Below are 27266 nucleotides of genomic sequence, written 5' to 3' on the forward strand. Positions count from 1 at the left end.
GGTAGTATACTTGCTTTTGATGCAGAAGGCAGTGGGTTCTACTACCACAGTATATAGATGGATTGCTGATACTGTACTGTGTTGTACTTTTAAAGGGGGTGGATGTTGCTGTCCTGAGAATGTCCTCCTTTGGTGGAGATTACTAGTAACTATGAACCTGTTATCAGTTTGCCATCCATTCCATATTGCAATATTACTAGCTTATCATTTTTTTAATTTAGTATAGGCAATTTCTTCCTCAACGGCAACAGGGACTTTACTTGTAGATGAAACAATGAAATATAAAGTTGTTTGCTATCAGCAACCTCTTCATTAGTTACAGATCTCTTTAATGTGGAATTAACTGTTAAAGTGCTGTCTTTTTAACTTCAAAATGTAAGTTAGTGTTGGAACTACTGTTTAGAATTGAGATATATTCATACATTTATCTTTATTAAATTAAATACTTTGCATACATATAAATATTTGGCATGTGTCTGTGATGTGTTTTGCTAACAATTTGACATCATCCTGCTTTGTTAAGGTATTTATGAGTAAATTTGTTGAGACCGGCCCTTGTCTTATAAAAAAAAATTTACTAGGCCCCAGCCTCACAAAGGTTGAGAACCACTGTTCTAGAGAAACAGCAGACAGAGAAAGTAGGAGGAGCTAGAGAGAGAGAGAGAGACAGAGATGTTGAGTTTGGAGTATTACCACTGCATTTCTAGGTCCTTAACTCAAGCGCAGAAATTTCAATCTGCAAATGCTGAAATTCCTTGCTTAACACAAAAAGTATCCTGGTAATACTACAGTAACACTTAGTTCATTTGAAAAACGAAAACAGCTGCAGTATAGGGCTGTTTGAAGCACTTTCATTTTTGTATGACTGTAGACTGGCAAGCTACTGGTAAGTGAGGCCCTGCAGATTAATAGTTATCCTGCACCCTTCCTGATGAAACACTTTAACAGTTAGCTCAGTCCAAATCTACCCAGCCATTACTTTCTTAAAAATGGAATAAAGTATATTTGTTAGCTTTAGCACAAAACGGCTTACAGAAAATAAATTAATGCCAGCCCAGAGCAGGACAGAGAGAGGGTGGATTAGTAGTAATTTAAACAGTGATCCAAGCTGTACAATTACTCTCATATGATGGAAAGTTATGTGTTGTGTGTTGTCTCATTTGTAAAGATGGCAGAGAGTAGCCTTGGTGTTCCTGGCAGTTCATGACACCAATGTTCACATCTGTAAAATGTATATACTGTACAAAATGGCTGAGCCATCCTTCCACAACCCTATTTTCCAATTTTTGCACAAGGGGTTGGGCTGTCCGTTCAACATTGCCAGTCATCTACAGCCACTTTTCACACTGATTAGTAGATAGCCCTGCCAAGGTTGTTCTTCCATACTACACATATGCATGCATACTCACACCTGCCTCCAATTTAGAGCGTCTAATCCACTTATTGTACATGTTTGGAATGTGGGAGGAGAAAACCCAAACAAACACAGGGAGGGCATGAAGACTTTACACAGAAGGCACCCCACATGAGAAGTGAACTGGAGAACGTCTTGGTATGAGGTGACAATGCTACCCAATGCACAACTACTAACATATAACAATCGGTCACAACCATTATATAATAGTAAAAACATTGGTAGATGCTATTAATGTGCACTCCTTGGTATCATAACAGACTTCTGGTCTATGAGGAAAATATCAAGAGATAAAAATCACAATTCCTGCTAAATGTTAAAATGCAAAGCTTCATAAGATATTTCTTCAGTAAAAGGAACCTTTTCTAACCAATGGTATTTAAAATCAGACTGAGGAGATGATTACTGCCCATCAGAATTACTACCATTGCTCTGGCCAAGTGTTTCCCTTAAAGCTACTGACAGCTGGTCCTCAAGGCACATTAATGTGTTTCTCCTTCTGTCTGACATCTATGGCATGCATTCTGCAGTTTACTACTAAGACACCTCAAAGGACAACTGAACCAGTTTAAGTTCCTTTGAATCTGGAATAAAATCGCTAAAAAGAAAACACTATTAAACATATTCTGTGACATCTGGGTGACATTTTTTGTTTTATACAGTTTATTAGTATTTCATTTTGTGGATATGTATAAAATAACCAAATTCTTTTTCACATCTTAGCTGCTCTTAACTTTAACACAGGTAAGATGGACACATTGTCGGTTATACAGGGTGGGGTAATGGCATTTAATTTCAACTCCCTAAATAGTTCTCTACACTCTAGTTCAATTTCACAACAACTCCCCTCTTGGATCAATGTCTACTTTGTCTAGAATAGCAAATTTAAATTTGTTAAAACCATTACACTTTTCTGAATGTTTGTATAAAGCACTTGTGGCACATTTATTTTTAAAGTCATACTTCTGCTCATAGATTATCTTTTTCTCAGTTATCTTTCTATCTTACCAATATAAAAAACTAAAGCAAATTATTCATCCTGGAATGTATAGTATCTGTTTAGATAAACAATATCCTTCTATCAAGTTTATACTTCTTCTTTCAGCTTTTTCCCAGTTAGGGGTCGCCACAGCAGATCACCTGTCCACTCATGATTGGCAGTGGAGTTTTACAGTGTCGAGTTGCCAGCCCAGCACCTAACCTTCCACAGAAGGCACACACACGCACTCACGCCTAGGGACAATTTAGAGTGTCCAATCCACCTACAGCATGTCTTTGGGATATGGGAGGAAACCAGAGCACCTGGTGGAAACCCACGTGACCACAGGGAGGACATGCAGACTCCGCACAGAAGGCACCCCAGCCAAGTATCAAACCAGAAAACCTGTTGCTGTGAGGTGGCAGTGCTAACCACTGCACCACTGCAGCTGCCCTTCTATCAAGTTTATACTAAAATTTCCAATTTGACCAAGGGTTATGCATTCTCATTCATAAATGTCTGAACAATGATTATAATTGCCACACCACTTGGTTCCTTTAAATCTCCCATCTTTAGATCCTGCTGTACCCATACTGTTACTTTCTAGTGAACCTTTCATATTGTTAACTGCTTTATAACCAAAATATGTCTCAATCCCTGCTCTCTTTAAGATACCTGGATTAATTTTGAACATACGCTTATTGTTCCTGAACAGTCTTTTAATATTGTTGGAACCTCTCATGTATTGTAAAACTAGGGCTGTCTCAAAGGTAAAGTTAGCTGTTATCTAATTCTTACCCTGAAGGCTCTGTGGAATTAGCTTGCAGAATGGGGTGGTATTTTTGTGCCCCAATTTCTGGTAATCTCATTGGCAATATCCACCGCTAATTTGCTCCGTTAACCTTTCTCTTATTGGTATGTTTTTTCCATTTCCACCAAATAAACATCCTTGGACAAAATCATGAGGGCCAGTCTGATCCATTGTCCTTTTATCAGACTTTTTTCACATAAGAAGGGATGACAACTACTGTAATGTATATATGCATTACTAAAGGTGGGTTTCTTGTAAATGTTAGATACAAGGCCATTTCCACCATTGCTAATAGAGGTATCCAAATAATTTGTCCCTTCCTTTTTGTAACTGTATGTAAACTGCAAAAATCCTGTAGTGTTTGATAAAGTCATTAACCCTGACTTCATGCCCATTCCGTAATATAAATATAGCTTCCAAAAATCTAAAATAAACTTTACAATATTTGTACAAATATGAAGTAAAAACATGTTTAGTTTCCAAACACTTTAAAATTAAATTTGCACATATCAGAGCACATCCTGCACCCATAGCTACGCCACTAGTTTGTCTATAAATCTCACCCTCAAAATAAATGAAATTATTGTCCCACACTATCTCTATCTAATTAAAATTTTAAATTATAGTCTTATTTTTAATAAATTCAGAACCCATCAAACTTTCTCTGAACAGTTCCAAATTTACTGTTTTGGGAATACTCATAAATAAATCCAAAATATCAGTTGTTAAAAGTCCTAGGTTTTTGTCCCATGAATCGCATTTCAGTCTCATTAAACAGTCCCAAGAATCATTTAATACATGTATTGGTTCATTTAAGTTAGGTTTAAGAGTTTGATTGATAAACATAGCTAATGGATAAGTTTTCAGTCCTTATGCTGTTGTTATTGGTCTACATGGTAGATCGAACACATTCTTATGGATTTTAGGGATCCTACGAGGACATACTCAAAAAATTAAAAATCTCCCTTGATATAAAACCCTGTAAGAAACCATCATCTAGGTCCAAATCAATCATCCTATAAGCTATGCTGATGTGGTAACTTGATGCTACTTCTTGTAAAACATGAAACATTTCATTAACATAACCAACAGAATCACAAATAACCACTCTTCCTCATCCTTTATCTGGTTTTATGACCCTTATACTCTTATTGTTAATGAGATTGTCCAAAAGATGGCTCTTGTTGTTGAACAAATTGAAACTACCTGCCCCTTTTCTTTTATTGGCAAAATATTTGTTAATGTCATGTTCACATGCTTTCTCAAATGCTTGTACCAAGGAGTGGGTTACAGGATTGCAAATGTTTTTTTTTTGTTTTTGTTTTTTTTTTTTTTTTTTTTTGTTTATTAGGGTTGCAGGACTTCATTGAACTTACATTGTTATATTGAACAGCTAGGTTTAAGTTTCAAGTAAACAGTTCAAGTAAAACATCAAGAATGAGAAGGGTCAAAACAGAAACCTTTTGGAAGTAAGGAGAAATGTTGTATAGTTATAGGCAAGTGGCTGTAACTGAATATGTTAAAACCTCTGTGGAGAAAAAAACAATACCATCAGTACAGGATATCTTACCTAGTTTCTCCACCTCCGTCTGTTCTGCCCTTCTTCTCCTTTTGTATTCCTGATTCCCCTTTCAGAGGTACTGGTTTATGTGTGGATAATCTGATTTGCTTAATGCTGAGAGCATCCTGTGGGATTCTAAAGGGTCATTCCAAAAACTGTAAACAAAAACAGCTTATTCAATCTTTCAAAAAAGCTTATTGAAGTGTTTAACAGCTTTTAAGGCTGTCTGTGCTTTTTTTACACTTCTGTATTGGCTGCTATGTGTTAGAGCTTTCAGAGCTAAAAACATACCAGTTCTACACTTTTTTCCCCTCTAACATCTGTAGCACATAGGAGCAGTTAAATCTCCATGCACTACAAAGAATTATGATCAGGTCTCTCTGCTCAAAACCAAGCTTATGTTTTATTGTGGTGGATGTCAAGATTTATCTCCCCAGAAAAAATCTTGGGCTGAATGTTTTTCAGTTTAATATGTAGCAAAGCTAGTTATGATTATAGACCTGATCAAAACCCTCTATGTAAAGGTAAGGTCATGCCAGGTAACCAACTTCTCTCACCCTTGGCAAAATGCAATAGCTCCACTTTAAACATGGAAATCCTTTTGTTGCTGAGACTTGTTTGTTTGTTTGTTTGTGTCTTTCGGCTGTTCCCAGTTAGGGGACACCACAGCGGAACTTCGGTCTGCTAATGATTGGCAGTTGATTTTTACGTACCGGCTTGCCAGGCCTAACGCACAACCTTCAACGAAGGTACGCCCATTCACGCATGTCTCCACGCAGAACACACTCTAGCTGAGAATCTAACCGGCCAGTGTCTTACTGTGAGACGACAACGCTACCGCAGCACCACCACCGCGGGATGAGACTAATTCCCACTAATGTGATCAGTGACAATTCCAAAACTGCATAAAGATGGAATCTCTATACAGTGAGTTGTCAGTTTAGAAATGCAATTTGTATTTGAAAATGAAAATTAATAATGTGAAAAGCACAACCCACCAAAATTTTAATTATTTACTTTTATTCAATGACTGGCAACTCTGTAACATCCACAGAGGCAAGTTAAATTAAAATGAACATTGTACATCATTTTACAGGTCACAGATACAGCAAGATGGAAAATTTGCCATGATCAAGCAATCAAAAAGCAGATATATTGTTGACTATGTTTGTTTCTATAAAATCTAAACCTGGAGTCCTGAAAAGTCTCCTCTCTCTAACCTGAAATATTACTGGAAGACCATGTCAACCAGTGGCACATTACATGCATTCCCACAGCAACAAAAACCCAGTGCCGTTATCCCAGCACACTGCAAGTGAACAGAGGAATCAGTAATGATTTGGTTTAAGGTTCCCAGAACTGTTAAGAGTTAACAAATGGATGAAAGATTCCTGATTAGATTGCAAAACAATTAAAGCACTACTATCTTTAACTGCACTGCTGTCTCGTATCCTTATCCAAAAAGTTATCATTATATAGTACACACAGCATGGTAGCTGTCACTTCGTCGAGCTCTCCAGAGAAATTACAGTTTCACATACAGACTCACTTTGGATTTGCATTTGCTGGCAGGATCTGTCCTTTAACAAATGTGGAAATACTAAATATAAACACCAACACATTATGTAGTGACTCATATCTGCAACTGTTGTTACATTACTGATAATTATTTCATCTTGTGCAGCCATTAGAAATTTTGCCTAACATCAAAAGAGGTGATTCTAACAGAAGTTAATATAAAACAGTACATTACACCTCAGTTTAAAGGTGACAAATACAAAGAACTTGCCATAACCTGCCTTAAAGAGAAAAAATAACAATGCTACATACTTTTGACTGTGTGTGTGTGTGTGTGTGTGTGTGTGTGTGTGTGTGTGTGTGTGTGTGTGTGTGTGTGTGTGTGTGTGTGTGTGTGTGTGTGTGTGTGTGTGTGTGTGTGTGAGCACTCATGCATGTGTGAAGTGCACACACATGAATAGATTTGTAAAGGAATGACTCCTCTGTCTACTTGAAATACCCGTTAGAATACATCATCATACAGTGGTCTGATACCTGTGATACTACAGAGACAAAGCTGCAATGCCTTCAATCTGGAAAACTGTATGCGGACAGAAAATACCACTAGCAATGTTCTCCATGGTTCCCAGAACTGCTGGAGTTAAATGAACTGAGGGAGGTTTCCTGACCAGACTGTAAAACAGATAAAACACACTGCTGTCTTTAAGTGCACTGATGATTTTTGTTCAGATGCAAGAAGTTATTATTTTGTAGCATACAGAGCACAGCATGACAGCTGTGTCACATAATATGAAATGTCTCTGCAGACAAATTTTAATTACATTTATAAAGAATTCAAAGACTGCGCACTCTGTTTTTTTCTTTCCTTCCCTTCATTCACTGTGACCACAAAATCATACTCAAGACTACAGATTTTCCAGTGAATGACTCTCAGTCTTACACAGGGGAACCAAAGATCACATATCTCTCTCTCTCTCTTTTCTAAGCAGGTCTGTTGTTTATCATCTGATTTACTTATGCTCTCTTTCTGCTCTCTCTCCTCCAATACTCATCAATCCCCACCCCAGGCTCCCTTAATGCTCCAGTCAGTCATCTGATGGGGAGCTGTACAGCTCGTTCCTTACACTGGTGAGGATCAGACAAACTGGGAATAGGACTACCACATGCATGAATGGATGGGGAGTTTACCCTTAGCTCTACCAGCTACCCTCTGCATACAGTGCCCAAGCAGGACAGCATGCAATGGCCTTAGCAACGCATGCACCTGGCTCATTGAGCTTGTAATCAAATGGCCTCCCCCCACCTTCTGAAGTAAAAACACACACATAAAATGAATGCCTTTTTACAGATTCAAGTGTCTCTAAATAGAAACCATGGTCACTTAAGGAGGATCCCTCAATGTCATTAGATTTCATGATGCTCATGAGTGTACTAGTGAAATAGCTACAAATTTTACAGTTGAACTTGATATTAGGACATTATCAGAAACTACTGGTGATGTCAGAACTTACAGTGCTATACTTCATCAGTCCTCTTATCACCAACATCTGTATTTAAAGCATTGATTGTTGGTAGCCATAAAAAACCTGAACCCTTGAAGTCAGTATCTCCATATAGATGACAGGCTACCTGAAACAGATAACAAGAAAGCCTTATTAAATCAAAACAATGATCTCTTGAAAAGGCTAGACAATCAGAGAAACAGAAGCACTACCAACAACCTGTAGACAATGGGATTGTTAAAAGGTGAGTCTAGCAGTTTAGCTCAGAAGGTTAAAGCTATGAGTCATTACCCAGCTATATCATGTAGTCTTGAGTTCATTTTTCTCAACTGCCAGTTGTCACCTAACCAGCCAAGTGCTCCTGGGTCAACCCTAAAAAGGGACATTTGTGTTCAGTGGGTCTTCCTGGGTAACATAGAAAATTAAACAAAATTTAAAAAAAAGAAGGGTTATGACTTACAAGCTTCCAGTGGATATGAGCTTTCCTCTGTCTTTGGACTTGACATCCCTAACACTCCCAAACCAGTAGGCTCAGCCACCTCTGCAGCATTACCCTAACTTGAATGCACAATCTACATCACAAGGTTCCTTTCTTTTTCAGGACAAACAATGGATTCTGAACTCTGCCTACGTGAGTAAGTCAGTACTACACAACAGATGGAGATTTGTTTTTATCATAGATTAATTAGCCCTGGTCTAACACCACACAACAGAATTTGGGCCATTTATTTACTTCTTAAGTATGCTGGCCTAAACACTTATTTAAGGTACCTCACAAAACTGCATTAGATATACCAAGAAGAAACACTGATGGCTAAGAGCCTGAGTACAACAATTACCACTTGATATCTTATCAGACTGTTGAATGGAGCTGAAAACAAAGACTTTCAGGAGATGGTGATTAACACACCAACTGAATTATGAATGGGATGTGCAACAGAAGGAAAAACTTACACTCTCATATAACGATCACAAGCACGTCATCTTGAGATGAAGGTATCTTGAATTATCTACTTAGCTGGAATCCTTTCTGTGGTTTAACACAGACTCCTGTGTTTTTAGTGTCTGGGCACTAAGCAGGTTGACTTACTATTTTTGATTCTGCTGCTAACTGATTAATGGATGCCACTTGCAACCACATGCTTTGACATACATAGTGTTGACCATTACACTACATATAGTTCTTTAGTTTTTTACTAAATACTCTAGTGTTGATTGTTAACCGAGGTACAGTTCTTTAGTTTTATTATTAAATACTCTGAAAATGTACAGACAGGCATTCTGGTAAAGGTACTACCATGTATTTTCTGTGAATTTGCATTTTTAGGCATAACTACCTATACTGCAAGGTGGTAGCCTTTCTTTAAATTAGGTTATGAATTTAATGTTGGAGATAGGTCTCCCTTATACCATATAACAATTTGAGATTCATTTGATTAGTGTGCTGATAAATATGCATTGCGTTTGAAAATAGTATAATAGTGAAGGCTGCAGCATACAGCACTGATAAATGTATGGATTGTGCAGAAGAGAATAACACAAACTTGTTTTACAAATTAGTGCATCTTTGCATACATGGGTTGGCAGGCCTCCTTTTCCTTCACAGAATGTGCAGGCACTTGTTTTAGTTTGGGTCTACTGCAAATGGTCGAAGTCCCACAATCTCGACCTTCATATGGCCAACCCCATATGATCAAGTTTATGAAAGCTCGACCGGACTACATGGAGATCTGCATACAGCGTGTAACGTGAATATTTCCCGTTACTGCACTGTAGTGTGATCTCAGAGTTGGTATATTTAAGTAGGGGGGTGTGGGGGGGTGCAGCCCCCCCCACATGGGGGGGTGCAGGGGGGGCTTTCCCTCCTGCAAAATACTGATTTTATCAGTATTTCTTTTTTTTGCCAGTTCGGAAAACCGGCTTTTGCAATAATGCACTTTTGTGGTAGTGCAGTTTTGCTCTTATGGGTGTCAATGTTGCTTGTTCGAGATTTTGGGATTTCGAGCAAGCAACATACACCCGTTAGTTTACATTGCAGAGGCCCTCCTTATGCAATCTTCTGACACTCATCACATTTTTTTAGTCTTATTTTTCTGTGGGAGACCTTCAGTGGAGTGAGTGATAAGGGACAATATAATACTTTGTCTTGCTTAGTACTTATAGTCATACATATGTTTCAGCAAATGCACAGAAAGTGAGTTTTAAAAAAAAAAGATGTTTTTGTTTTAGCTACCCTCAATCTGCTCTTGCAAGCAAGATATTTTTAGTATTAAAGGAGCATTATGAGCAGAAATTGAAAAAACACATACTTTTATCTTGTTTTGCAGTTCTAAAAAGTCCTAATTTAAAAACAGTAACTACTTATTATTAATTGTATGTATGTATGTATGTGTGTGTCTGTATTTATTTATTTATTTATTTCAAACCCTGAATGTCCTCAAGGGGACAGGTATGCTGATGTCATCTTGTTTTCTGGAAAGTTACTTACTGTCATTAATGCATTGTGAGGTTACAGCTGATCGTATAATGCACTTGTCTCTCCTGTCAGGTTACACTTGCATTAGAATGAAAGTACTGAGAAATACTGCTAATCTGAGAATCCCCACTAATACTGTCAGTAATTTATTAGCTGTAGTAACACTTTCAGATTTGTTTTCTTTCATATATGCTACACATTAATTAAAAAAATGCTTGGTAAGGTAAAGGCAAATAGCTGAGACAACATAGCCTTTTCAAAAGTGAAATTTGAGTTTCAGTCCTATCTCACGCATTCCTCCTCAATTTTACTTCCATCAATATGCCAAAGCGTCATATTTACTGCCTTACAAAGTCTCATTTTATTAGACAATAGTAAATGTCAGTACATACTAAAAAACATAATTTTGCTTGGTTCTGTCAGCAAAACTGTTAATTTCTATTACTCTTTTGCCTTCTTTTTGCAACAGTTTCACAGTAAATTGGATGATGCACATATGAATCCTGACTATACAAAGATCAAAGTATAATTTTATACACAGAAAAATACACAATATGAAATGCCTAATTTGTCTTTGCACAATAATAGCAATTTAGCATTGAGCGGAGTGTATTGTTTCATGCAGAGTTTTATATAACAAATGATTTTACTTGTTTGCTTGTTCTTAATAGTGAGCAGCTCAGTAACTTATGACATGCCTGTCTACTTTCTACAAGCATTGGATTACTTTAAACATAGTCACGCATGTTCAAATGATGTGTTATTCTGGAGGTGTATAACAGATTCATATCTAAGCAAAGGCTCAGTATGTTTATGGCTCTGGGGAGGAAAACAACGTATCTATAAGTAAGACCAAAGCTGTGAATGCTTAACAGTACTGACAAGCTGCAAGTCCACAGTGAGTGCAAACAACAGAACGTCAAATCCTTTGCTGTGTGTGTTTTCCATAGCAAGAAACTTTCAAATGTGAGAGTAGAAATGATGCAAGACCAAGCAAGGGAGGCAAATTCCAAAAGAAAGTTTCAAGACATTTCACTTAGTGTGCATTGAGACTGTGCCTGGGACAGAAATGCCACAGTGGAGAAGAAACTGCTAAGCCACGGTTTTATTTTAATATGTAGAAGTGTGGGGATAATTTTGTAAGGGGTGAAAAATACACCCTGGGGAAAAATGTGCTTAAGACATAGCTGTCCTTTAAAGAAGCACTCCTCCCTTTAGTTTTAATGAGGAGAGGTATTTCCTGCTCCCATGCACCTTTTTATCTCTTTTTTTTTTGTCTAGATAAGTGTCTCAATTGGCTCTTAATACCTTACGAGTGAAAGAGACTTAGTGAACATGAAGATTCCCTTCCTGAGAATTGTGTTGAGAGACAGAGAGGCAGTTACTGATACTGGACTTCTAGACAGGTGGGGAATTTATGTGGCCTGCTGGAGATAGCTAACTCATGTTGAAATTTATATTAAGGACAATGCTTTGGATTACCAGTAGTTGTTATTTTTTTGAATGTCTCAGCTCAGCTCTGAAGTCATATTCTTAAAGCAGCGGAAAGTTGAATATGTATTTCCATGAGTCTGACAGATGTTATTCCAGATGTCTGGGGTACCCGTACTTCTCACTACATAGGGAATGGGATTTTTTAAGTGAATAATAAAAGTATTTGAATATATTTTACCAGCCAGGTTTCTCTTCCAGAAGTATGCCAATGACTGATGGAATAGTACAGACTTGTGAAATTTATAAGAGAGCAGCTTATATCTAGAACTGTGCATCTACCACTTTTGGATGAATGTGAAAGATTCCGGTTACCCCAGATTTCTACCAGGTATCTGCAAGCATTTCACAATGGAGCCTTCTTTTATTTCCATTTTTTTTTTACTGGATAAGGTTATTATATATCTTTTTTTTGCCATGACCCAGGCCAGAACAGTGAAGGTAAATATGAACAGTCTTTAGAGGTCAGTCAGGTGGCAGACTTCCATGAGGTGCACAAAACAGACTACCATGAGAAAACAGGCATGGGAACATACCTCTTAATTGTCCAGATTTTCACAGAATGTCCATATTTTTGCCTCATATTTTTGTCTGTTCTTCAAAATAATTGTGGATTTCTAGTAAATCATTGAGGATTGAAGTTACTGAATTACCCAAATCTGCTTTTCATTAATCGAAAAATGGTTCTCAGACTTAAAACTCCTACTTAATCCAACCAAAACTAAATTACTTCTATTCTTCCCTTCTCCAACAACTCCTCACAGTCTACAATCCCCCAACACCCACACCCCAACCTTCGTTGTGTCCGCTAACAATGGTACCAAAATCTTTCCAGTCACCCACACCAAACTACTCGGGGTGACAATAGACCACAAACTTAGATTTGACATGCATGTGAACCTGACCATTAAATCACTCAACAAGAAACTTGGGTCCATGTACAGAATTAAGAAATTCTTAACCCCACACACCAAACTAACCATCGCCCGAACTCATCTCCTCTCCACCCTCCTCTATGCCTCCCCCATATTCTCCTTCCTTCATAAAAAAGAGCTTAATAAACTATCCACTGCCTATCACCACATAGCTAGATTTATCACAGGAATGCCCTACCGCACCCACCACTGCCTAAATCTAAGAACACTAGGATGGCTAGAACTGCCCAATGTTCTTAAACTCAACCAGCTTACTGAGGCATTCAAAATCATTAAACATCCTGATAAAACTCCCTCACTGAATAACATTCTTACCCCCTATTCTAATCTTTCATCCCTCAGGTCATCCAAAAGTATTCAAGTATTGACCATCAAACCTAATAACTCGGGAGGGGAAGCTCTTTATGCCAATTCCATTGGCAAGACTTGGAATGCCCTCCCAAGCAACCTTAGACTAATGACCACTCTGCACCAATTTAAAACTCACCTCCGAGCTTTACTAAAAACCCAATGGCTTTGCCCATGCCCCAACCCCGACTAATAGCGCATGCCCTTGACCCCAAACAGCCTAGCCAAGCCCCTATGCAACCCAATTACTAAAGGGTTCACCCTGTAGCCATAACAATCCATCTCACTAACTCCTTTTTTATCCAGGATTACATTTTTGTACTACTTATTGTTTTTATCCAGTATTACATTTTTATATTTCTTATTGTTTTGAAATGTCTTCTTAAGTTATGTAACTTCTATTGTATTGTCAGTATATGTACTCATGTACCTCTGTTCTTTGGAGCTTTTCTCCCTGGGCCTCCACTGAAAACGGATATGTATCCAGCTGGACTAACCCAGTCAACAAATGTAAAATAAATAAAATAAAAATAAATACTAATGACAGACATTTGAGTTCCAGACTTCATTTCCTTCAGACAATGCATGCTAAAGCAAAACCTGTTACTCTATCAGCTTTCTGATTATTTAAGAGCAACATTTAACATTGTATGTATTTATTTATTTATTTATTTACATTTGTTGACCGGGAGTGTCCGACTGGACGTAGGTCCATTTTCAGCGGATGCCCGGGGAGAAAACCTCCACAGTTAAAATAAACAGACAGTAGTTACATTGATTACATAGCAATTAACAATTTAACATAGCAATTAATTACAAACATATTTACAGATGAAGAACATAGTACAATCTACCCTGATTTTGGGCCTTTGTCCTCCCCAATATCTTTTCTTTGTCCAAATTTCTTGCTATAAGAGGTTGAGAGGTATGGGAGAGAATATACAAACTCCATGAAGGGACTATGCTGAGTGGCATAGAGGAATAAATTCCTGCTATGGCCAGATTACCTGGGATCAATTAGTGATGTGGCACCCATCCTGGGTGTACTGCTGATACCTGCAAGGGGTTTTCTTTTGTACCAGCCAAAAGAGCCAGTATTACTGATATAATAAGTGAATTTAAGTTTTTTTGTTAGAAAGTTGAATTTAAAAATAAATTTCAATTATAATGAATCAACAGCGAGGTTTATAGTATATTAAAAACACCTAGTATATATAACCCTAGACTTCATCCAGTCTTACAGAATTTTGAGCAAGTTTGTGAATTGGACATTAGATATATGTTAACTCATTGTCTAGACTTAATATGGTATAACTTAACTTTTCAGGAAAAGAAACTTGTGGACCAAATCTGCTCATCTGGTCATTTAAGAGTTATGACACTGGATAAAGGGGATGGTCTTGTTGTTATGAACAAGTCTGTTTATGTACAGAGAATATACAATATATTGTTTGAGGATGTATATAGTGAGGCATCTTTAAATAAAATACATATTTCCTATCAGAAAATTTATATTTTGTTGCATGATATGTTAATACAAGCACAGTTAAGCCCTGATGACTACAGATATTTAATTATAAAGAAGCCTTTTATTCCAACTATTTTTGGTGTGCCAAAAATTTACATTATCCTCCATTAAGACTGTTGTGGATACTGGCACTTCTGAAATGCATCCTACTGTGAAAATTCTAGATTATTACTTGAAAACAAGGGTTCTACAAGCCGCTACTTGTGTATAGATTCATGAGATTTTTTAACTAAATGCAGACAAGCAGATGATATTGACAGCTTAATATTTCTAACCATTGAATTTTTTACTATTATCTCATACCAGGTTGGCCTAGACTGGTTTTCAGAATTACTTAGGGATAAAATGAAATTCCCTGAGGATAAGATTAATACATGTGGTAAATTGATGGATATAATTCTTAACAACAACTTTATATATTTTGATGGCCAATATTTTCAACAGGTTAAAGATGTAGCTATGGGAGCAGCCTGTGGCCCATCATTTGTTAACATTGTGATGAAAGAATGGAAAACCAAATATATCTTTAACGGCAGATTTATTTCACCATGGTGTTTATGTATATGATACTTGAATGAAGTATTTATTATTTGGGTGCACAGCAGAGAAAATATCCCAAAATTTATTGAATACATAAATAACACTAGTAATTATCTTAATTTTATCTACAATATAAGTAAGCATGACATTTTTTATTTAGATATTTTGATCAAAAAGGACTATGCAAGGCAAATGTTAAACCAACATATACCAACTCATTTTTGCATTGTACCAGCTGCCATTCATTACATCATAAAAGGGCAGCTGGTTCGAACAGCCAGTATGGTCTCCTTAAATGAGGATTTTATTAAGGAATGTCAGTTGCTAAGAAACATGTTTCAAAATAGAGAATATCCTACAGTGTTGATTAACAATATTAAGGAAGAAGTTATCACAAAGTGATAGAAAGGATTTACCTTCTATTGTTGTCTCAATATGAAAACAGAAATCATACTAACCAAACAGTTAAAATTAGTAGTGATAATTCCACCATATCTGATGTTAAAAATATTATTGTTTATGAAAACCAAATGTCACAACAAATTAAAATCTGTGATACATCTTTTGCTACTACTTACTCTTTGGATAGTAAAATGATTGCTGAACTCATCAACAAAAATTGGAATTTGGTCACCACTATCATAGACTTAAGTAACCAATTCAGAAACAAACCCCGAATTGCTTACAAGAGGGGAAATGTTTTAAAAACATGTTCTGAAAATATTAAAGAAAATAAAGGTAATATTTTACATATGATGGCTAAATATGGTCAATGTAATTATTGTAAATATATGTACGTAGGAGAGTCTGTTACTGTTCAACAGCAGACTATTAATATTGCAGGTAAATTTAATTGCAACACCAAAAGTGTAGTTTATATAGCTTTATGACAACTTATGTTCTGCATTTTATGTAGGCAAAATGAAGCGCAAAATAAAATAGCGAGTATATGAACGTGTGCAATACAAAAAGAAAAGAAATACTAATGCACTATATAAGCACATTAGTTTTTTTCAGACACATCATTTTTTATTTTTTATATTGGAGAAAGTTGTTCATAATCCGAGGGGTGGACCTTGGAGTTTGTTGTTAGAGAAGTGTGAGTTATGAAGGCAATTTAATCTTAATGTCAATGCACCAGCAGGACTCAATGATTTACTGGTCTATATTAGGTGATCGAAACTTTAGGTAATTGAATACCTAAAGATCGACACCTAAATAGCAAAAGCTGTAAATATTGAACAGCCACTTCCGCAAATTCTTTCATAGGGAAAGAATTCACTTGGCTGTTATCGGGAATCTGCCCTTTTCCCCACTGTAGATCGATCTCAGAGTTGGTATGTTTAGTTAAGGGGTGTGTGGGCAGCAAAGCCCCCCACTCGATTAGGGTTTGAAAATTTTTTTTCTCAGCCCAAGCGAATTCTTTCCATATGAAAGAATTTGCAGAAGTGGCCATTCACTGTTTACAGCTTTCACTGTTTAGGTGTCGAGCTTTAGGTATTCGATTAACTAAAGCTTCGATTTTATAATATAGACCCTGATTTACTGTCTATATCACATCTTCTAAAATTAAAAGTGTGTCAGAAATACATTGACATAGTTAATATATATTAAATCTAGGACTATTTATAGTTTTATAAGTATTGTAATTTGTCACTTTAACATCATTATACTTAATATGTTTTAAGTACAAGTGCTTTTTTATTGGATGTAAAAATCGTGTGACAATGACTTGTATGTATTAAATGGTTTTAGCATGGATGGTGAATTTTCTGATGAAGTCCTATGTTTACTCAGGATGAAAACACTTAAAATAAAAGTACATATCAAGCTATACTGGGTCCATTTACTTGGTACTTTAGTTATACTCTGTCTAGCTATTCACATTTGCCCTAACATCTAAGGTGGTAACTATATTAAACAGAGATTCACCTTTCTTCCTTGTTGGACCTGACCCAGTTCAGCTTTGTCAAAGGCAGGTCATGCCTACTGAATCTGGTGGATCTCTTTGAGAAAGTCACCAAGGCCATAGATGAAGGTAAAATAGTACATACCACCTATCTCGACCTGGCCAAGGAATTTGGCACAATTTCCCACTCAGGTATTATAATAAGCTCACATAAAGCATAAATCCCTATATCACTAGAAAATAGTCAATTTACTCATGAACAGGGCACATTTGGTTAAAGTGGGTGAATCCAGATCCAGCAAGAAGATAGTTACTAGTGGTGTGACACAGGGCACAGTGCTGGAACCATTCCTGTTTGGAATATATCTTTCTGACATCAAGGCTAATGAGGAAGGCCTCTGAATGACAAAGTTTGCCAATGACTGCAAGCTGGGGACAATCATTAAATTCCCCAATGATGTAGATATCCTTCAGGAGGGTCTAGATCAAATAAATGATTGGTGCCAGAACCATGGCCTACAACCAAATGCAAAAATGCATTATCATATGCGTTGGGAAGTCAAATACCCCTGAAAATTACAACATGAACAGCACACCCTAAGAGTACCTCAGATGTGAGAGACCTAGGTACACAGATAGACAGATAGTGGCCTGAACTTCGACCACCATGTGTCCACAATGGTGAGAAAGTCCTTCTATGTGGCATAACTTATAAGTAACGGTATGGCATCCAGATCCCAGGGAAATTATAATCCCACTATACTCAGTCCTCATTAGAACAATAATTAAGTACAATGTGCCATCTGGCATGTACTTGACTAGCCACTTACAGCAGCTGCAACAACCTCAGAGGTTCCTCACAAAGAAAATACAGGGTGTAAACAACATGTCCTATGCAAACAGATTAAAATCCCTATCCCTTTACACTGTCTCCTTCCGACTATTAAGGGGTGACCTATGCTTGACCTACAAGGCACTCACAAATCCAGCCCTGAAGGAGCTGCTATACATCCACAAGTCAAACAGCAAGAGGGATGTAAACATACTCAGCAACTCAAACAAAACATGCTGGAGACACAGGTATGTGTCTCGGAGATTGCCCTTCCTTAAAACAGGCTTCCTATTCACATTAAGCAGAGCCCTTCCCTAGCCCTGTTCAAATGCAATTTAGATAACTGGATGAGGAGTTGCAAATCTGTACCTGAGGTAGTGCCTATGTCCCTTAAGGACAAGGTCAGTCTGTAAGATACTCAAAGAATAAGCACAAATGCATTCCATCTTCTTGCCTTTAGGGGACATACATTGGGTAAAATTGAGTTACATTGGCTAGGCTCATAAGGACTGTTAAACTGTTAGCCTAGTAATCTCTTATGAACCTATGTTCCTTCTGACCCTGAAGCCTTTTGCATGCCTCTTTAAGGTGTTGTTGGAAAGCAGTGGAAATGGATTGAGATCCAAATGCATGGGACTTTAAATCTCTGTACAGATGAAGCAAACACTCCATAGCCCATCTTCTATGGATCAATTACAACCTTGAGATGTTATATCATTTCTACTTGGTCACAAACTATTAGCTAAAGCTCACCATTTCCCGGTCTTCTGTATTCACTGGTCTCCTCTGCTGGCATAGTAAGATAGCTTTCCCACTGACCGTTCATCCAGTAGTTTAGAATACTTAGAAGTGGACTTGTTTATATACTTTATCCAGGTTCAAAAGAAAATATTTGAAATTCTGGGAATATATATATGAAAAAAACACAACACTAGTTACAAAAGTGAAAGCTAATAAGGGCACACACTGTCTTTGTTAAAAGTAAACTTACTGTCCAGATTGTTTTATCCTGATAACCTCAATGATTTGCCCACATAAAATAGTATAAAGAAATTGAGCAGGAGATGCCTAGATTCCTCTGGGCTCATATCAGTCCCCAAGTCAAAACATACCATAGCACAGAGTAAGCTACGTGATGTGATCCAATTCCCTAATTTGGGTCTCTGCCTTCTAATGGATAAGTTGCTTATCTTTTCATTCTGACTTCATTCAGATTATCATGTTCCTTGGAAAATAGTGGAAGTGGGCTTTTAGACTCTTATTACAATAGTCCTGCTATGGAAAAATATGTTCTGCAGTTTTGTTTTGTTTTTTACATAGGAGCACAGTTTGCATGTTACACAATGACTTTTAGAGTATAGCTGATACTGTTCTGAAGGTGCAGATATCTTATAAGGGGAATGAGCCAAGTTAGATTTATTTATACCTCTCCGGTTTCTTTTGCAAAGGAAATCAGTAGCAAGATGTTGCATATGTGAGTGGTTAAGAGGCTCAAATTTTAATTGCAGAAGATAAAAGGGGCAATGTTATTGTTTGAAGAACCACAGGCTAGTATCAACTTTAGTCAGAAAGATTTGTTCACATACAGTGAGGTAGTTTCCTTTGTATGTGGTTATAAGCATACATTTTTGGTACTGTGTTCTACTCAGGGCACATTAATGACAATTACAGTTGACATATGGCAGTCCATACTTATGAAGACTGAAATTAAGCAAAGCTCAACAACCACAATTCTACCACTTTTCATGATGTGATTTACCAAATTCTGGCACAGTTTTACCAGGAAGCAGCTATGCATGGAGGATTAAGATTAATTAATTAAATATGGATTTGCTATTATTGTCTATAGCTATAGTCTGTGTTCTATGCTTGTTAGTCTGTTCCTGCTTCCTCCCCTTTACCATTTTTTCAAGCCATACCTTCCTCATGCTATCCTCTTCAAAAAAAATGGATAGCTGCCCCAAAACAAAAAATGACCCTTTTTCCACCAATTCTACACCCCTCTACCCATCTCATTATCCTACAGTATGTTCCTCTGCTTACTCTTCCTCCTTTCTGGCTGCCCAATCACCCCATTTCCTTCCCATTTATATAACATTAATTAGCACTTTGTTCTGCAGCTCTTGTTTGGGCTGCCTGATGTACCCATATTGCAGCTAAGAGCCACTTCAACACAAGTTAGCTAGTTACAACACAGCCTACCTAGACCTTGCTAAGGCCTTCGACACCATTTCCCATTCTGGTATTATAGACAAGCTCACCAGCCTGAATATAAACCCCTACATCACAAGATGGGTTGCCAACTGGCTCACGGACAGAACCCACATGGTGAGAGTTGCGAGAGCTAGGTCCGATTCTAAACCGGTTACAAGTGGCATTCCCCAGGGCTCAGTCATAGGACCCCTCCTGTTCGGCATATACTTCTCAGAGGTACAGGCAAGCACAGGAGGACTATTTCTGACCAAGTTCGCAGACGACTGCAAACTAGGGGTTATAATTGACTCTCTGGCTGACACAGACATCCTCCAAAAGGGTCTCATTGAGATGGAGACATGGTGTTAAAATCATGGCCTCAAGCTAAATGCCAAAATGTGCATAGTCATCCCCTTTGGAAAAAACAAAGTACCCACAAACTACCACATAGGTGGTAGTCCCCTAAATACGGAAGACGTAATAAGGGATCTGGGGACCCAAGTAGATAGTAATCTTACCTTTGATAATCACATTGCCAAAGTGGTTAGAAAATCCTTCTACATGGCCCACCTAATCACAAAATGGTTTGCATCCAGATCAAAAGAGGTCATTGTGCCCTTCTACTCATCACTCATCAGACCCATCATAGAGTACAATGCTCCATTTGGGATGTACCTTGCAAGGCACCTGCAACACCTGGAAAGACCACATAAGCACCTCACCAAGAGGATTACTGGCCTCAAACAGATGCCCTATGCAGCTTGACTAAAGAAACTCCAGCTGTACTCGGTTGCATACTGCCTACTCTGAGGTGATCTCTGCCTGACATACAAGGCCATGTCCAACCCAGAATTGATGGACATGCTCCACCTAAAGAAAACCTTATCCCCTCGAGCCACACTCTCTAGGGATCTAAACCTCTCCACAACAATAAATAGGACATGCTGGAGGGAAAGAGTCCTGTCCCAGAGACTTCCTATGCTTTGGAACAAGATTCCAATCTACATTAGGCAGAGCTCCTCGCTAACACTCTTCAAGAGAAGCCTTGATGAGTGGGTGGGAAACAGAAAGTTTAACTAGGGGATCACTTCAGTGTCTCTGCTGGACAGAGGCACAGGGAACTAATCTAAGGGGGCGGCGAAAGCCAACACATTCTGGCTCGGCTTATAAATGCCTTCGGGCAGATAACCTAGTACCTACCTATGAACTTATGAACCTAAGTGATCACACACAGTGTTGGGCACACTACCTGCATGCTGATGTCCTTGGGTCATGTGATCAGTCATAGCATGGTCAGTCAGCTCAGCTGCATAGTGACTGCCATTTTTGGAACTGTGAGGATTCATGTGTGTCCAACCCGCGGCCCTCAGAGCTCTTCCATGCGGCCCACAACCCGTTAAGTACCCCTTAAAGTAGAAATTAAACTTTTTTTTTCGTTCACGTCCTTTAACGTTTATGCGCATGCGCCACATTACTTATTTCACTTTTTTTTTATGCCAGCGTCTTTCCGCTGGTATGTGCATGCGCCAAAGCGCCGTTTTTTTGCGTCGCGTGATATATTCATGATCAACAGGTGAAGGAAGAGCATTGTGATCACGGCGAAGAAAGAACTGAGAGCGAGGGGGATCGTAATATTTATTTTATTTATATACACTGACTACACTACACATCTCCTGCAGTAACAGGTAAGTCGTTAGATTAGTCTTAGTGTTAACTAGTAACTGTAAGGCACAACACTGCTCTAATCTACAAGGATGCCTAGACCTGTTTCAAGGAAGGATCAAATGTTTCTGAAAATGTTATGTACCTACAAACTTGTGTTAATTTTATATGGAGTCAGGATAATGTGGAAGGATACCAATCAAGAAATGTGTATTTTACTAAATAACAGAAGCACAAGAACAATAAATAATCAAGATTTGCTTTGGTATGTGTGTGTGTGTGTGTGTGTGTGTGTGTGTGTGTGTGTGTGTGTGTGTGTGTGTGTGTGTGTATGTGTGTGTGTGTGTGTGTGTGTATGTATGTGTATGGGGGAAGTTCAGAGTTCTCTTACAAGCTTTAAAATAAACCAAGCACCTACCACCCTGCTTATAAATGTCTACTTTGCAACAATGAAGCATGAATGGTAAAGCTCAATAAAAGTACATACATTTTGAATGCTATTCTACTGTGTGCTTTTTTTCTTTTAAAGTCCTTCAGAATACTGCTGTGTTCCTGAGTGAACCACTCAAGTACATTGCTGTTTCCTGTAGATAGGGTTGGATACTCACATTTACAATTATCACAATTACTTCTAAGAAAAAAATATTTACAACACATGCCAAATACGGAGAAACTGCCAACAATGTTTGTGCAACATTAAAAGTAAATATAATGGCATACAGTGCTAGAAAGATAGAAAAAAGCAAGTACTGGCTGCAGGTACTGTGTTTGGCACAATTATTTAATCTGCAATACAACCTCAGTGTCTTCAGCTTGTGTTTTAATGACTGCAATATGTAAGAATTACTGGTATGAATTGCGTGTGTGTGTGTGTGTGTGTGTGTGTGTGTGTGTGTGTGTGTGTGTGTGTGTGTATTGCAGTGCTAAATGTTACAAAGCTGTTGCATATAGCAGAGTATCACCAGCATCATTTGATTTTTCCAGACGTTCCTTTATTAATGTTGCAAATGTATTTATTATAATTATAGCAATAAGCAGACTTCTACGGTGGTGATGTTACAAACTCTGTTCATACACACTGTGTTGTCAGTGAAATCATATGACTATTAGTCTGCTATGTGACTGGATGAGTGAATGGTCACTATTCTAACTACACACCCTTTATGTCTCTGAGCAAGTTTCGAAGAAACTAATGAGATATGTTGTTGTATGTGAACTCATATTATTATAACATTAGTTAAATATAAAGCTGCTATGTGACTGACAATAGAAAGTGTATGTAAGTAACTTAGAGTTTGTGTGTGCAGACAGCTAGCCTATCACAGAATCCTTTAGTTTAGTTTGTATTAGTCCGCGTGTACCTGGGGTCTTTTGCTCTTCAGTCTACGTGAGAGACCTTTTTTTTTTTTTTTCCCGCTCTTCAGTTTATGTAAGAGACCCTTTTTTTTTTTGTCCTCACTTGCTGTTTGCAATGATATATTTTACATGCGGCCCCGAGACCATTTCTGTTGACTCAATGCAGCCCTTGCAACTGAAAAGTTTGGACACCCCTGCATTACATAGTACTATCACCAGCATGACTGTGGTATGTCAGCATTTATGCATACTTAATCCCCAAATGGATCATGTTGCACTATCTTCACTTATTTGCCACAATATAGTTGTGTTAAGCTTGTTTCTGAATACTACCCATAGTCAATTATAGCTAATCAAAAATAGTCAGTAGTAAATAATAACCTTCTTGAGAGAGGTCAGTGGTTAAGCAGATATTAAAAGTGCTTCTCTCTATGTTAAATAGCATAAGAGAAAAGAAGTTATGTACTCACCATAACGTTCCATATGAGTTGTTCATCCACCTTCATTCTTACAGATGGGTTCAAAGCCGATCCTCGTCTCTGAGTCAGCCTACTACAAAGCTCAAGGTCTTCAGAGAGCTTGAGGCCACGTCCCCATCCCATGATGCACCTTGAGTTACCTCAGATCTTGTTTGCTGTGTATAATAATACCATGTGTCATTCTATGACTCTTTAGGAAAACCCGTAGAAAGACTGAGCAACCAGAATACTAGTATCTCAGTCCTCGAAAAACCCTGGAGGGGGTTGGAGGGTGGGAAGTAAGAATGAAGGCGAGATGAACAATTCACATGGAATGTTATGGTGAGTACATAACTTCTTTATGTGAAGTTGTTCTATCTCGCCGTTTATTCTTATAGATGGGTAGCGTCCCAAGCGCCATCTTTCTCAGGTGGCTCATGGGAGTATGTTTTTTAGGACAGTAGAACGAAAGTAGGCCCTGTCCCTGGAGGCTTTGTCAACTTTGTAATGAGTGATGAAGGTATGAGGTCTTGACCAAGTAGCTGCTGCACAAATGTTGTCTATAGAAAGCCCAGCAGAAAAAGCAGAAGATGTGGACACTGCTCTGGTAAAATGAGCTTTAATTTTATGTTGTATCAGTAAATTAGCAGCTGAATAAGTAAATGTGATACAATCAGAAAACCGTCTGACAGTGTTGTTTTTGCCACTGGCATACCTTTTCTGGAATCTGAAAAGGAATCGAAAAGTTGTTCTGATTTTCTGAGCTCTTTTGTTCTATCCAGGTAAAATCTGAGCTGTCAATGAACATCAAGCTTGTGCAGCATATGCTCTAAGTTGTTGGTGTGTTTGGGAAAGAACACTGGCAAATCTATAATCTGGTGAAGGTTAGCTTCAGTACAAACTTTAGGTAAAAATGAAGGATTTGTTCCCAGGGACACTCTGTCAGCATGCAAAATCAAATAAGGAGGCTTTATGGACAAGGCCTGTAGCTCTGACACTCTACAGGCAGATGTGATGGCTACTAAAAAGATAGTCTTCCACGACAATTTCAAATCACATGAGGAAGCTGGTTCGACAGGTGGGAGAATAATGCTTGAAAGCATAAAATTTAGATTCCATGGGGTATAAGGGGGTCTCACAGGTGGTCTGAGATGAAAGGTCCCTATGAGAAAGGCTTTGGATAGCGTGTGAGACATTATGTTTAATCCTTCAAAGCCAAAGTGAAAATTGGAGATAGCAACAAGTTGAACCCAAACTGCTGCTGCTGCAGCTCCTTTATTGCAAAGTGTACTCAAAAACTCTAATATGGAGGAAATAGGGGCTTAGTAGGGATCAATGTCATTTTGAGAAGCTCATATAGAAAATCTTATCCATTTGCTAAGATATAGCTGCCTGATAGAGGACTTATGAGAAGATATCAGAATCTGCTGCATTTCATTTGAGAGGTTATGGAACCTGGCTATGTTGGGAATTGGAGCAGCCAAGCTGTCAGTTTTAGGGACTGAAGGGAGGGATGAAGAGTCCCCGATGAGTGCATCAGAAGGTCCGGAACTGGGTCCAGAATACAAGGCTCTTCCAAGAGATGAAGTGGAAGGAAGGGGAACCAAATCTGATGAGGTCAATGAGGGGCTATTAGAATGATGGTCCTTCCCAGGACTTTTGCTTTCTGCAATACTTTGGGTATCAGGGGAATTAGTGGAAATGCATAGAGCAGACCCAGAGGCCAATCGTGTATGAGTGCGTCCCTTGGGGCTTCTCCTGGAGGGGGAATCAGGGCAAAGTAGCTTCTGCATTTTGTGTTGATGTGGTTGGCAAAAAGGTCACAGCAAGGCTGGCCCCACCAGCAGAAAATTCTCTCCGTTATTTCTTTCTTGAGGGACCACTCATGAGGCAACAAAATTGCCCTGCTCAGTTTGTCTGCTATCACGTTGGATTTCCCTGGGATATGTGTTGCTATCAGAAAGTGGTCAGTGGATGTAGCCCACTGCCATACTCTTAAGGCCTCATGACAAAGGGGATAGGACCTGGTTTCTCCTTGTTTGTTTAAGTACCAGACCACTGACATGTTGTCCATCTGAATTGCAACTGTTCCCAGAGGAAGAGAGTCCTGGAAGTACTGCAATGCTAAAAGTACCGCTCTCATCTCCAGGACATTGATATGTCTCCTGTTCAGTCTATGTTCCTTGGGCTGTTCTTCCCTGAAAATGCCCCCCACCCTATCAGGGAAGTGTCCATGGTCACTGTGGCCACTGGTGAGGGTAGGGCAAAAAAGGATGACCTATCGTTACATGAAGAGAGGTCAACCACTACTAAAGATCCTTTTTGCATGCGTTTGTGATCATTATGAGATGAGACATTGGGAGCTCTTGGTAAGACCACTGAGTGAATAACAGCTATTGCAGAATCCACATGTGCATGCGACCCAATGGTATCGCTAATATTGCAGCTGCCATCATGCCTAACAATTTTAGCACTTCTGATGCTGGAGCCTTGTCTTTGGATATGATGTTGTGGACCTGCTGATGAAGTAGTAAAACTCTTTCTGCTGGAAGTCTCAAAGTGGTGGTTGTGGTGTCCAATTCTGCTCCGATAAAATGATATGTTGCGATAGCGACAAGCCAGATGTTTCTGAATTTATTGTAATGCCCAGATGATTGCAAAGAGTAAGAGTGGTGTCCCTGGCTTGTATTAGCTGATGCCTGGTGGTGGCGTTGAGGAGCCAATCGACTAAGTATGGAAACACCTGGAATCCTAAACACTTCAGGTAAGCCGTGATCACTGCCATACTTTTGTTGAACACTCCGGGGGCTGTAGTGAGACCAAAGGGCAGGGTTCAAAACTGGTAATGATTGGCTCCCAACTGGAACCGCAGATGATCCCTGAATGGTCTGGCCATTTTTATATGTAGATCTATTGAGCACATCCAATTCTCTTTCCCTAAAAAGGGAAGTATCGACTGAAGATGTTGTGGACTTGCTGACGAAGTAGTAAAACTCTTTCTGCTGGACTTCTCAAAGTGGTGGTGGTGGTGGTGTCCGATTCTGCTCCGATAAAAATGATATGTTGTGATGGTGACAAGGCAGATGTTTTCTGAATTTATTGTAATGCCCAGATGATTGCAAAGAGTAAGAGTGGTGTCCCTGGCTTGTATTAGCTGATGCCTGGTGGTGGCAGTGACCATCTGGAATTTCTCTTTTCTGACAGATTTGTTTAGTTTGCTGAGGTCCAAAATAGGTCTCCAGTCACCCGTCTTTTTTGGAACTAAAAAGAATCTTGAGTAAGTTCTGGATCCTGTCTGGTCTGCTGGGACTGGTTGGATGACACTTTTTCTTAGCAGTGTTTGGACTGCTAATGTTGCTTGTTCCCTGTAACTGGGTGGAACGTCCAAGATTTTTGTTGTGAATTGAGGGGGAGTGGTGAAAGGAATGAAATATCCTCTGGAAACTATACTTTGTATCCAGTTGTCATTTGTTATTTTGAGCCAGGAGTTTGGATACAAACATAAGTGACCCCCGACTGCCTCCAGAGTAGGACAGTCGGGCCTCCTTTCAAGAACTCTGGTAGGGCTTCCCAAAGAACTGGTCTCTGTCGCCCTGGTTTTGCGGACCCCCTCTGCCACGAGGGTGGTGTCTTCCATTATTGCCCCCTCCTCTGCCCCTGGAGGGGGGGTTCACCACGCATGTCCAGAAAGGCTCCTTGGGCTTTTCGATACCACATCTTTCCTCCCTTTTGACCCTTGGGGGTAGGGTCTGG

General features: G+C 38.7%; 1 protein-coding gene across 2 annotated transcripts in view; it reads right to left on the minus strand.

The window, feature by feature from the left end:
• Positions 1–27266, minus strand: part of SLC8A2 (solute carrier family 8 member A2) — a 1241705-nt gene that overhangs the window by 1209364 nt on the left and 5075 nt on the right. The window lies entirely within an intron of this gene.

Source organism: Protopterus annectens, chromosome 1.part0 (assembly GCF_019279795.1).
Source record: "Protopterus annectens isolate FY-2018-M chromosome 1.part0, PAN1.0, whole genome shotgun sequence".
Classification (NCBI taxonomy): domain Eukaryota; kingdom Metazoa; phylum Chordata; order Ceratodontiformes; family Protopteridae; genus Protopterus; species Protopterus annectens.